The following is a 14,536-nucleotide window of genomic DNA, read 5'->3' as shown; positions in this document are numbered from 1 at the left end:
ACAGTAATGATTCTAACACCCATGGAGTCTTGGTGCTGATCATGTTTTGCTCGTGAGAGAGGCTTAGTCAACGGGTCTGCAACATTCAGATCCATATGTATCTTGCAATTCTCTATGTCTCCTACCTGGACTTGATCGCGGATGGAATTGAACCGTCTCTTGATGTGCTTGGTTCTCTTGTGAAATCTGGATTCCTTTGCCAAGGCAATTGCACCAGTATTGTCACAAAAGATTTTCATTGGACCCGATGCACCAGGTATGACACCTAGATCGGATATGAACTCCTTCATCCAGACTCCTTCATTCGCTGCTTCCGAAGCACCAATGTACTCTGCTTCACATGTAGATCCCACCACGACGCTTTGTTTAGAACTGCTCCAACTGACAGCTCCACCGTTCAATATAAACACATATCCGGTTTGCGATTTAGAATTGTCCAGATCAGTGTCAAAGCTTGCATCAACGTAACCATTTATGATGAGCTCTTTTTCACCTCCATATACGAGAAACATATCCTTAGTCCTTTTCAGGTATTTCAGGATGTTCTTGACCACTGTCCAGTGATCCACTCCTGGATTACTTTGGTACCTCCCTTCTAAACTAATAGCAAGGCACACATCAGGTCTGGTACACAGCATTGCATACATGATAGAGCCTATGGCTGAAGCATAGGGAACATCTTTCATTTTCTCTCTATCTTCTGCATTGGTAGGATATTGAGTCTTACTCAACTTCACACCTTGTAACATAGGTAAGAACCCTTTCTTTGCCCGATCCATTTTGAACTTCTTCAAAACTTTGTCAAGGTATGTGCTTTGTGAAAGTCCAATTAAGCATCTTGATCTATCTCTATAGATCTTGATGCCCAATATGTAAGAAGCTTCACCGAGGTCTTTCATTGAAAAACTCTTATTCAAATATCCTTTTATGCTATCCAGAAATTCTATATCATTTTCAATCAACAATATGTTATCCACATATAATATTAGAAATGCTACAGAGCTCCCACTCACTTTCTTGTAAATACAGACTTCTCCAAAAGTCTGTATGAGACCATATGCTTTGATCACACTATCAAAACATTTATTCCAACTCCGAGAAGCTTGCACCAGTCCATAAATGGATCGCTGGAGCTTGCACACTTTGTTAGCACCCTTTGGATCGATAAAACCTTCAGGTTGCATCATATACAACTCTTCTTCCAGAAATCCATTCAGGAATGCAGTTTTTACATCATTTGCCAAATTTCATAATCATAAAACGCGACAATAGCTAACATGATTCGGACGGACTTAAGCATCGCTACGGGTGAGAAGGTCTCATCGTAGTCAACTCCTTGAACTTGTCGAACACATTTCGCGACAAGTCGAGCTTTATAGACAGTAACATTACCATCAGCGTCTGTCTTCTTCTTGAAGATCCATTTATTCTCGATGGCTTGCCGATCATCAAGCAAGTCAACCAAAGTCCACACTTTGTTCTCATACATGGATCCCATCTCAGATTTCATGGCCTCAAGCCATTTTGCGGAATCTGGGCTCATCATCGCTTCCTCATAGTTCGTAGGTTCGTCATGGTCTAGTAACATGACCTCCAGAACAGGATTACCATACCACTCTCGTGCGGATCTTACTCTGGTTGACCAACAAGGTTCGATAGTAACTTGATATGAAGTTTCTTGATCATCATCATTAGCTTCCTCACTAATTGGTGTAGATGTCACAGGAACCGGTTTCTGTGACGAGCTACTTTCCAATAAGGGAGCAGGTACAGTTACCTCATCAAGTTCTACTTTCCTCCCACTCACTTCTTTCGAGAAAAACTCCTTCTCTAGAAAGGATCCATTCTTAGCAACAAAAGTCTTGCCTTCGGATCTGTGATAGATGGTGTACCCAACTGTCTCTTTGGGGTATCCTATGAAGACACATTTCTCATATTTGGGTTCGAGCTTATCAGGTTGAAGCTTTTTCACATAAGCATCACAGCCCCAAACTTTAAGAAACGACAACTTTGGTTTCTTGCCAAACCACAGTTCATAAGGAGTCGTCTCAACGGATTTAGATGGTGCCCTATTTAATGTGAATGCATCCATCTCTAAAGCATAACCCCAAAACGATAGCGGTAAATCTGTAAGAGACAACATGGATTGCACCATATCTAGTAAAGTACGATTACGATGTTCGGACACACCATTACGCTGTGGTGTTCCAGGTGGTGTGAGTTGCGAAACTATTCCGCATTGTTTCAAATGAAGACCAAACTCATAACTCAAATATTTTCCTCCATGATCAGATCGTAGAAACTTTATTTTCTTGTTACGATGATTTTCCACTTCACTCTGAAATTCTTTGAACTTTTCAAATGTTTCAGAATTATGTTTCATCAAGTAGATATGCCCATATCTGCTCAAATCATCTGTGAAGGTGAGAAAATAACGATACCCGCCGCGAACCTCAATATTCATCGGACCACATACATCAATATGTATGATTTCCAACAAATCTGTTGCTTGCTCCATAGTTTCGGAGAACGGTGTTTTAGTCATCTTGCCCATGAGGCATGGTTCGCAAGTACCAAGTGATTCCAAAAGTCCATCAGAATGGAGTTTCTTCATGCGCTTTATATCAATATGACCTAAACGGCGGTGCCACAAATAAGTTGCACTATCATTATTGACTCTGCATCTTTTAGCTTCAATACTATGAATATGTGTATCTCCACTATCGAGATTCAAAAAAATAGACCACTCTTTAAGGGTGCATGACCATAAAAGATATTACTCATATAAATAGAACAACCATTATTCTCCGATTTAAATGAATAACCGTCTTGCATCAAACAAGATCCAGATATAATGTTCATGCTCAACGGTGGCACCAAATAACAATTATTCGGTTCTAATACTAATCCCGAAGGTAGATGTAGAGGTAGTGTGCCGACTGCGATCACATCGAGTTTGGAACCATTTCCCACGCGCATCGTAACCTCGTCCTTTGCCAATCTTCGCTTAATCCGTAGTCCCTATTTCGAGTTGCAAATATTAGCAACAGAACCAGTATCAAATACCTAGGCACTACTGTGAGAATTAGTAAGGTACACGTCAATAACATGTATACCACATATACCTTTGTTCACCTTGGCATCCTTCCTATCCGCCAAATACTTGGGGCAGTTCCGCTTCCAGTGACCAGTCTGTTTGCAGTAGAAGCACTCAGTCTCAGGCTTAGGTCCAGCCTTGGGTTTCTTCTCTTAAGCAGCAACTTGTTTGCCGTTCTTCTTGAAGTACCCTTTCTTCTTCCCTTTACCCTTTTTCTTGAAACTGGTGGTCTTGTTAACCATCAACACTTGATGCTCCTTCTTGATTTCTACCTCCACAGCCTTTAGCATCGAAGAGATCGGGAATTGTTTTATTCAGCCCTTGCATGTCATAGTTCATCATGAAGCTCTTGTAGCTTGGTGGCAGTGATTGAAGAACTATGTCAATGACACTATCAACTAGAAGATTAACTCCCAGTTGAGTCAAGTGGTTATGGTACCCAGACATTCTGAGTATATGTTCACTGACAGAACTATTCTCCTCCATCTTGTAGCTGTAGAACTTATTGGAGACTTCATATCTCTTAATCCGGGCATTTTCTTGAAATATTAACTTCAACTCCTGGAACATCTCATATGCTCGATGACGTTCAAAACGTCGCTGAAGTCCCGGTTCTAAGCCATAAAGCATGGCACACTGAACTGTCGAGTAGTCATCAGCTTTGCTCTGCCAGACGTTCATAATATCTGGTGTTGCTCCTACAGTAGGTTTGGCACCTAGCGGTGCTTCTAGGACATAATTCTTCTGTGCAGCAATGAGGATAATCCTCAAGTTATGAACCCAGTCCGTGTAATTGCTACCATCATCTTTCAACTTTGCTTTCTCGAGGAACGCATTAAAATTCAACGGAACAACAGCACGGGCCATCTATCTACAACAACATAGACATGCAAAATATTATCAGGTACTAAGTTCATGATAAATTAAGGTTCAGTTAATCAAATTATTAAAGAACTCCCACTTAGATAGACATCCCTCTAATCATCTAAGTGATCACGTAATCCATATCAACTAAACCATGTCCGATCATCACGTGAGATGGAGTAGTTTTCAATGGTGAACATCAATATGTTGATCATATCTTCTATATGATTCACGCTCGACCTTTCGGTCTCCAATGTTCTGAGGCCATATCTGCATATGCTAGGCTCGTCAAGTTTAACCCAAGTATTCTGCTTGTGCAAAACTGCCTTGCACCCGTTGTATGTGAACGTAGAGCTTATCACACCTGATCATCACGTGGTGTCTCGGCACGACGAACTTTCGCAATGGTGCATACTCAGGGAGAACACTTGTACCTTGAAATTTAGTGAGAGATCATCTTATAATGCTACCGTCGATCTAAGCAAAATAAGATGCATAAAAGATAAACATCACATGCAATCAATATAAGTGATATGATATGGCCATCATCATCATCTTGTGCTTGTGTTCTCCATCTCTGAAGCACCGTCATGATCACCATCTTCACCGATGTGACACCCTGATCTCCATCATAGCATCGTTGTCGTCTCACCAACTATTACTTCTACGATTATCACTACCGTTTAGTGATAAAGTAAAGCAATTACAGGGCGATTGCATTGCAGACAATAAAGCGACAACCATATGGCTCCTGCCAGTTGACGATAACTCGGTTACAAAACATGATCATCTCGTACAATAAAATATAGCATCATGTCTTGACCATATCACATCACAACATGCCCTGCAAAAACAAGTTAGACGTCCTCTACTTTGTTGTTGCAAGTTTTACGTGGCTGCTACGGGCAGAGCAAGAACCGTTCTTACCTACGCATCAAAACCACAACGATAGTTTGTCAAGTTAGTGTTGTTTTAACCTTCGCAAGGACCGGGCATAGCCACACTCGGTTCAACTAAAGTTGGAGAAACTGACACCCGCCAGCCACCTGTGTGCAAAGCACGTCGGTAGAACCAGTCTCGTGTAAGCATACACATAATGTCGGTCCGGGCCGCTTCATCCAACAATACTGCTGAACCAAAGTATGACATGCTGGTAAGCAGTATGACTTGTATCTCCCACAACTCACTTGTGTTCTACTCGTGCATATAACATCTACGCATAAACCTGGCCCTGATACCATTGTTGGGGAACGTAGTAATTTCAAAAAAAATCCTACGCACACGCAAGATCATGGTGATGCATAGCAACGAGAGGGAAGAGTATCGTCCACGTACCCTCGTAGACCGTAAGCGGAAGCGTTATGAGAACACAGTTGATGTAGTCGAACGTCTTCACGATCCGACCGATCCAAGTACCGAACGCACGGCACCTCCGAGTTTAGCACACGTTCAGCTCGATGACGTCCCACGAACTCCGATCCAGCAGAGCTTCACGGGAGAGTTCCGTCAGCACGACGGCGTGATGACGGTGATGATGTTGCTACCGACGCAGGGCTTCGCCTAAGCACTGCTACGATATGATCGAGGTTGATTATGGTGGAGGGGGGCACCTCACACGGCTAAGGGATCAATGATCAACTTGTGTGTCTAGAGGTGCCCCCTGCCCCCGTATATAAAGGAGCAAGGGGGGAAGCCGGCCGGCCCTCTATGGCGCACCAGGAGGAGGAGTCCTCCTCCTAGTAGGAGTAGGACTCCCCTTTTTCCTACTCCTACTAGGAGGAGGAAAGGAAGGGGGAGAGGGAGAAGGAAAGGGGGGCGCCGCCCCCCCCCTCTCCTAGTCCAATTCGTACCAGAGGGGGAGGGGCGTGTGGTCTGCCCTAGGCCAGCCCTCTCTCTCTCCACTAAGACCCATAAGGCCCATTATTTCTCCCGGGGAGGTTCCGGTAACCCTCCGGCACTCCGGTTTTCTCCGAAATCACCCTGAACACTTCCGGTGTCCGAATATAGTCGTCCAATATATTGATCTTTACATCTCGACCATTTCGAGACTCCTATTCATGTCCATGACCATATCCGGGACTCCGAACTACCTTCGGTACATCAAAACACAAAAACTCATAATATCGATCGTCACCGAACTTTAAGTGTGTGAACCCTACGGGTTGAAGAACTATGTAGACATGACCGAGAAACGTCTCCGATCAATAACCAATAGTGGAACCTGGATATTCATATTGGCTCCCACATATTCTACGAAGATCTTCATCGGTCAAACGCATAACAACATACGTTGTTCCCTTTGTCATCGGTATGTTACTTGCCCGAGATTCGATCGTCGGTGTCTCAATACCTAGTTCAATCTCGTTACCAACAAGTCTATTTACTCGTTCTGTAATACATCATCCCTCAACTAACTCATTAGTTACAATGGTTGCAAGGCTTATAGTGATGTGCATTACCGAGTGGGCCCAGAGATGCCTCTCCGACAATCGAAGTGACAAATCCTAATCTTGATCTATGCCAACTCAACAAGTACCATTGGAGACACCTGTAGAGCACCTTTATAATCACCCAGTTACGTTGTGATGTTTGGTAGCACACGAAGTGTTCTTCCGGTAATTGGGAGTTGCATAATCTCATAGTCACATGAACATGTATAAGTCATGAAGAAAGCAATAGCAGTAAACTTAAATGATCAAGTGCTAAGCTAACAAAATGGGTCAAGTCAATCACATCATTCCCCTAATGATGTGATCCCGTTTATCAAATGGCAACTCATGTCTATGGTTAGGAAACATAACCATCTTTGATCAACGAGCTAGTCAAGTAGAGGCATACTAGTGACACTCTGTTTGTCTATGTATTCACGCATGTATTGTGTTTCCGGTTAATACAATTCTAGCATGAATAATAAACATTTATCATAATATAAGGAAATAAATAATAACTTTATTATTGCCTATAGGGCATATTTCCTTCAATATGGTCAAGACGTGATGAGATATAAATTGTTGTATGAGATGACCATGTTTTGTAGAAGTTATCGGCAACTGGTAGGAGCCTTATGGTTGTCGCTTTATTGTATGAAATGCAATTGCCATGTAATTGCTTTACTTTATCACTAAGCGATAGCGATAGTCATAGAAGCAATAGTTGGCGAGATGACAACAGCGCTGCGATGGAGATCAAGGTGTCAAGCCGGTGACGATGGAGATCATGACGGTGCTTTGGAGATGGAGATTAAAGGCACAAGATGATGATGGCCATACCATGCCACATATTTTGATTGCATGTGATGTTTATCCTTTATGCATCTTATTTTACTTAGTAAGGCGATAGCATTATAAGATGCCCCCTCACTAAATTTCAAGGTATAAGTGTTATCCCTGAGTATGTGTCGTTGCCACAGTTCGTCGTGCCGAGACACCATGTGATGACCGGGTGTGATAAGCTCTATGTTCACATACAACGGGTGCAACCCAGTTTTGCACATGCAGAATACTCAGGTTTAAACTTGACGAGCCTAGCATATGCAGATATGGCCTGGGAACACTGAGACCGAAAGGTCGAACGTGAATCATATAGTAGATATGATCAACCTAGTGATGTTCACCATTGAAAACTACTCCATCTCACGTGATGGTCGGACATGGTTTAGTTGATATGGATCACGTGATCATTTAGCCGACTGGAGGGATGTCAATCTAAGTGGGAGTTCTTAAGTAATATGATTAATTGAACCTTAATTTATCATGAACTTAGTACCTGATAGTTTTTGCATATCTATGTTGTTGTAGATCAATGGCCCGTGCTACCGTTCCCTTGAATTTTAATGCGTTCCTAGAGAAAGCTAAGTTGAAAGATGATGGTAGCAACTACACGGACTGGGTCCGTAACTTGAGGATTATCCTCATTGCTGCACAATAGAATTACTTCCTGGAAGCACCGCTAGGGGCAAGACGCGCTGCAGGAGCAACTCCAGATGTTATGAACGCCTGGCAGAGCAAAGCTGATGACTACTCGATAGTTCAGTGTGCCATGCTTTACGGCTTAGAATCGGGACTTCAAAGACGTTTTGAACGTCATGAAGCATATGAGATGTTCCAGGAGTAGAAGTTAATATTTCAAGCAAATGTGTGAGTTGAGAGATATGAAGTCTCCAACAAGTTCTATAACTGCAAGATGGAGGAGAATAGTTCTGTCAGTGAACATATACTCGAAATGTCTGGGTATCATAACCACTTGACTCAACTGGGAGTTAATCTTCCTGATGATAGTGTCATTTGCAGAGTTCTTCAATCACTACCACAAAGTTATAAAGGCTTTGTGATGAACTATAATATGCAAGGGGTGGAGAAGAGTATTCCCGAGCTCTTCGCGACGCTAAAAGCTGCGGAGGTAGAAATCAAGAAGGAGCATCAAGTGTTGATGGTTAACAAGACCACTAGTTTCAAGAAAAATGGAAAAGGGAAGAAGGGGAACTTCAAGAAGAACAACAAGCAAGTTTATGTTGAAGGGAAGAAACCCAAGTCTGGACCTAAGCCTGAGACTGAGTGCTCCTACTGCAAAGGGACTGGTCACTGGAAGCGGAACTGCCCCAAGTATTTAGAGGATAAGAAGGATGGCAAAGTGAAAGGTATATTTGATATACATGTTATTGATGTGTACCTTACTAATGCTCGTAGTAGTGCATGGGTATTTGATACTAGTTATGTTGCTCACATTTGCAACTCGAAACAAGGGCTATGGATTAAACGAAGATTGGCTAAGGACGAGGTGATGATGCGCGTGGGAAATGGTTCCAAAGTCGATGTGGTCACCATCGGCATGCTACCTCTACATCTAACATCAGGATTAGTTTTAGACCTAAATAATTGTTATTTGGTGCCAGCGTTGAGCATGAACATTATATTTGGATCTTGTTTGATGGGAGACGGTTATTCATTTAAATCAGAGAATAATGGTTGTTCTATTTATATGAGTAATATCTTTTATGGTCATGCACCCTTGATGAGTGATATGTTTTTGTTGAATCTCGATTGTAGTGATACCATATTCATAATATTGAAGCCAAAAGATGCAAAATTAATAATGATAGTGAAACTTATTTGTGGCACTGTCGTTTAGGTCATGTTGGTGTAAAGCGCATGAAGAAACTCCATGCTGATGGGATTTTGAAATCACTTGATTATGAATCAGTTGATGCTTGCGGACCATGCCTCATGGGCAAGATGACTAAGACTCCGTTCTCTGGAACAATGGAGTGAGCAACTGACTTATTGGAAATAATACATACTGATGTATGCGGTCCGATGAGTGTTGAGGCTCGCGGCGGGTATCGTTATTTTCTAACCTTCATAGATGATTTGAGCGGATATGGGTATATCTACTTAATGAAACATAAGTCTGAAACATTTGAAAAGTTCAAAGAATTTCAGAGTGAAGTGGAAAATCATCGTAACAAGAAAATAAAGTTTCTACGATCTGATCGTGGAGGCGAATATTTGAGTTATGAGTTTGGTCTTCATTAGAAACAATGTGGAATAGTTTCTCAACTCACTCCACTGGGAACACCACAGCGTAATGGTGTGTCCGAACATCGTAACCGTACTTTATTGGATTTGGTGCGATCTATGATGTCTCTTACCGATTTACCGCTATCCTTTTGGGGTTATGCTTTAGAGATGGCTGCATTCACGTTAAATAGGGTGCCATCTAAATCCATTGAGACGACACCATATGAACTGTGGTTTAGCAAGAAACCTAAGTTGTCATTTCTTAAAGTTTGGGGCTGTGATGCTTATGTGAAAAAGCTTCAACCTGATAAGCTCGAACCCAAATAGGAGAAATGTGTCTTCATAGGATACCCAAAGGAGACTTTTGGGTACACCTTCTATCACAGATCCGAAGGCAAGATATTCGTTGCTAAGAATGGATCCTTTCTAAAGAAGGAGTTTCTCTCGACAGAAGTGAGTGGGAGGAAAGTAGAACTTGATGAGGTAATTGTACCTTCTCCGGAATTGGAAAGTAGTTCATCACAAAAATCAGTTCTAGTGATTCCTACACCAATTAGTGAGGAAACTAATGATGATGATCATGAAACTTCAGATCAAGTTACTACCGAACCTCGTAGGTCAACCATAGTACGATCCGCACCAGAGGGGTACAGTAATCTGATACGTCTCCAACGTATCTATAATTTTTTATTGTTCCATGTTGTTATATTATCAATCTTGGATATTTTATAATCATTTTATATCATTTTTTGGTACTAACCTATTGACATAGTGCCAAGTGCCAGTTGCTATTTTTTCCATGTTTTTTACATCGCATAAAATCAATACCAAACGGAGTCCAAACGCAACGAAACTTTACAGAGATTTTTTATGGACCAGAAGGAACATAATGGGCCCTTACTGCGCCTGGGGGGGTGCTCCGAGGAGAGCACAACCCACCAAGGCGCGCCAGGAGGCCCAGGCGTGCCCTGGAGGGTTGTGCCCACCTCGGGTGCCCCCCACACCGCCTCTTTGCTCTATAAATACCCCAATATTCCAGAAACCCTAGGGGAGTCGACAAAATATTGATCCAACCGCCATAGAGTCCAGAACCACCAGATCGAATCTAGACACCATCTCGGATAGGGTTCACCACCTCCATTGGTGCCTCTCTAATGATGTGTGAGTAGTTCTTTGTAGACCTTCGGGTCCGTAGTTAGTAGCTAGATGGCTTCCTCTCTCTCTCTCTCTCTTGATTCTCAATACAATGGTCTCTTGGAGATCCATATGATGTAACTTTTTTGTGGTGTGTTTGTTGGGATCCGATGAACTTCGAGTTTATGATCAGATCTATCTTTTTATATCCATGAAAGTATTTGAGTTTCTTTGATCTCTTTTATGCATAATTGCTTATAGCCTCGTATTTCTTCTCCGATATTTGGGTTTTGTTTAGCCAACTTGATCTATTTATCTTGCAATGGGAAGAGGTGCTTTGTAGTGGGTTTGATCTTACGGTGCTTGATCCCAGTGACAGAAGGTGAACCGACACGTATGCATCGTTGCTACTAAGGATAAAATGATGGGGTCTATCTCTACATAGATAGATCATGTCTACATCATGTCATCGTTCTTATTGCATTACTCCGTTTCTCCATGAACTTAATACACTAGATGCATGCTAGATAGCGGTCGATGTGTGGAGTAATAGTAGTAGATGCATGCAGGAGTCGGTCTACTAATCTTGGATGTGATACCTATGTAATGATCATTGCCTGGATATCATCATGAGTATTTGAAGTTCTATCAATTACCCAACAGTAATTTGTTCACCCACCCTTTGCTATTTTTCTCGAGAGAAGCCACTAGTGAAACCTATGGCCCCCGGGTCTCTTTCTCATATATTTGCCTTTGCGATCTACTTTTCTCTTGAATTTATTTTCAGATCTATTAATCCAAAAATCCAAAAATACCTTGCTGCAATTTATTCTTATTTTATTTGGCATTCGATCTATCAATCTACTACAAATTTACCTCACATCAGTTTGCCTATCTTGAGGCGCCGTACCTGGAAAGGGATTGACAACCCCTTTAACACGTCGGGTTGCGAGAAGTTGTTATTTGTGTGCAGGTGTTGTTTACGTTGTGTTGCTTGGTTCTCCTACTGGTTCGATAACCTTGATTTCACATATGAGGGAAATACCTACCGCCGTTGTGCTGGATCATCCCTTCCTCTTTGGGGAAATACCGACGTAGCTTCAAGCGACATCATAATCCTGTTCTGGAAGTCATGTTACTAGACCATGACGAACGTACGAACTATGAGGAAGCGATGATGAGCCCAGGTTCCACGAAATTGCTTCAGGCCATGAAATTTGAGATGGGATCCATGTATGAGAACAAAGTGTGGACTTTGGTTGACTTGCCCGATGATCGACAAGCCATAGAGAATAAATGGATCTTCAAAATAAGACCGAGGCTGACAGTAATGTTACTATCTACAAAGCTCGACCCGTTGCGAAAGGTTTTCGACAAGTTCAAGGAGTTGACTATGATGAGACCCATAGCGATGCTTAAGTCTGTCCGGATCATGTTAGCAATTGTCGCATTTTATGATTTTGAAATTTGGAATATGGATGTCAAAACTGCATTCCTTGATGGATATCTTAAAGAAGAGTTGTATATGATGCAACCAGAAGGTTTTGTCGATCCTAAAGGTGCTAACAAAGTATGCAAGCTCCAGCGATCTATTTATGGATTGGCGCAAGCCTCTCAGAGTTGGAATATACGCTTTGATAGTGTGATCAAAGCATATGGTTTTATACAGACTTTTGGAGAAGTCTGTATTTACAAGAAAGTGAGTGGGAGCTCTGTTATATTTCTAATATTATATCTGGATGACATATTTTTGATTGGAAATAATACAGAATTTTTGGATAGCATAAAAGGATACTTGAATAATAATTTTTAAATGAAAGACCTCGGAGAAGCTGCTTACGTATTGGGCATCAAGATCTATAGAGATAGATCAAGACGCTTAATTGGACTTTCACAAAGAACATACCTTGATAAAGTTTTGAAGAAGTTCAAAATGGATCAGTCAAAGAAAGGGTTCTTGCCCGTGTTACAAGGTGTGAAGTTGAGTCAAACTCAATGACCGACCACTGCCGAAGATAGAGAGAAAATGAAAGTCATTCCCTATGCCTCAGCCATAGGTTCTATCATGTATGCAATGTTGTGTACCAGACCTGATGTGTGCCTTGCTATCAGTTTAGCAAGGAGGTAACAAAGTAATCCAGGAGTGGATCACTGGACAATGGTCAAGAACATCCTGAAATACCTGAAAAGGTCTAACGAAATGTTTCTCGTTTATGGAGGTGACAAAGAGCTTCTCGTAAATGGTTACGTCGATGCAAGCTTTGACAATGATCCGGATGACTCTAAGTCACAAACCAGATACATATTTATATTGAATGGTGGAGCTGTCAGTTGGTGTAGTTCCAAGCAAAGCATCGTGGCGGGATCTACGTGTGAAGCGGAGTACATAGCTGCTTCGGAAGCAGAAAATGAAGGAGTCTAGATGAAGGAGTTCATATCCGATCTAGGTGTATTACCTAGTGCATCGGGTCCAATAAAAATCTTTTGTGACAATACTGGAGCAATAGCCTTGGTGAAGGAATCCAGATTTCACAAGAGAACCAAACACATCAAGAGACGCTTCAATTCCATCCGCGATCAAGTCAAGGAGGGAGACATAGAGATTTGCAAGATACATATAGATCTGAATGTTGCAGACCCGTTGACTAAGCCTATTCCATGAGCAAAACATGATCAACACCAAGACTCCATGGGTGTTAGAATCATTACTATGTAATCTAGATTATTGACTCTAGTGCAAGTGGGAGACTGAAGGAAATATGCCCTAGAGGCAATAATAAAGTTGTTATTTATATTTCCTTATATCATGATAAATGTTTATTATTCATGCTAGAATTGTATTAACCAGAAACTTAGTACATGTGTGAATACATAGACAAAACTGAGTGTCCCTAGTATGCCTCTACTTAACTAGCTTGTTAATCAAAGACGGTTAAGTTTCCTAACCATAGACATGTGTTGTCATTTGATGAATGGGATCACATCATTAAGAATGATGTGATGGACAAGACCCATCCGTTAGCTTAGCATTATCATCGTTTAGTTTTATTGTTATTGCTTTATTCATGACTTATACATATTCCTTTGACTATGAGATTATGCAACTCCTGAATACCGGAGGAATACTTTGTGAGCTATCAAACGTCACAACGTAACTGGATGATTATAAAGATGCTCTACAGGTGTCTCCGAAGGTGTTTGTTGAGTTGGCATAGATCAAGATTGGGATTTTTCACTCCGTGTATCGGAGAGGTATCTCTGGGCCCTCTTGGTAATGCACATCACTATAAGCCTTGAAAGCAATGTGACTAATGAGTTAGTTGCGGGATGATGCATTATGGAACGAGTAAAGAGACTTGTCAGTAACGAGATTGAACTAGGTATGATGATACCGACGATCGAATCTCGGGCAAGTAACATACCGATGACAAAGGGAATAACGTATGTTGTTATGCGGTTTGACCGATAAAGATCTTCGTAGAATATGTAGGAGCCAATATGATCATTCAGGTTCCGCTATTGGTTATTGACCGGAGATGTGTATCGGTCATGTCTACATAGTTCTCAAATGCGTAGGGTCCGCACGCTTAACGTTCGATGACGATTTGTATTATGAGTTATGTGTTTTGGTGACCAAAGTTTGTTCGGAGTCCTAGATGAGATCACAGACATGATGAGGAGTCTCGAAATGGTCGAGTGGTGAAAATTCATATATTGGAAGGTAGTATTCAGACATCGGAATAGTTCCGAGTGATTCGGGTATATTTCTGGAGTACCGAGGGGTTACTGGAACCCCCTGGGGAATTGTTGGGCCAACATGGGCCTAAGGGAGAGAGAGGGAAGCCCGTGGGTAAGGATGGCAATGGGTCGGGTTTGGATCGGGTTGAACAATCTCAAATCCATATCCATGTCCATGAAGACAGTC

This window comes from Triticum aestivum, chromosome 3A, assembly GCF_018294505.1.
Source record: "Triticum aestivum cultivar Chinese Spring chromosome 3A, IWGSC CS RefSeq v2.1, whole genome shotgun sequence".
NCBI lineage: Eukaryota > Viridiplantae > Streptophyta > Magnoliopsida > Poales > Poaceae > Triticum > Triticum aestivum.
This window is presented reverse-complemented; position numbering follows the sequence as displayed.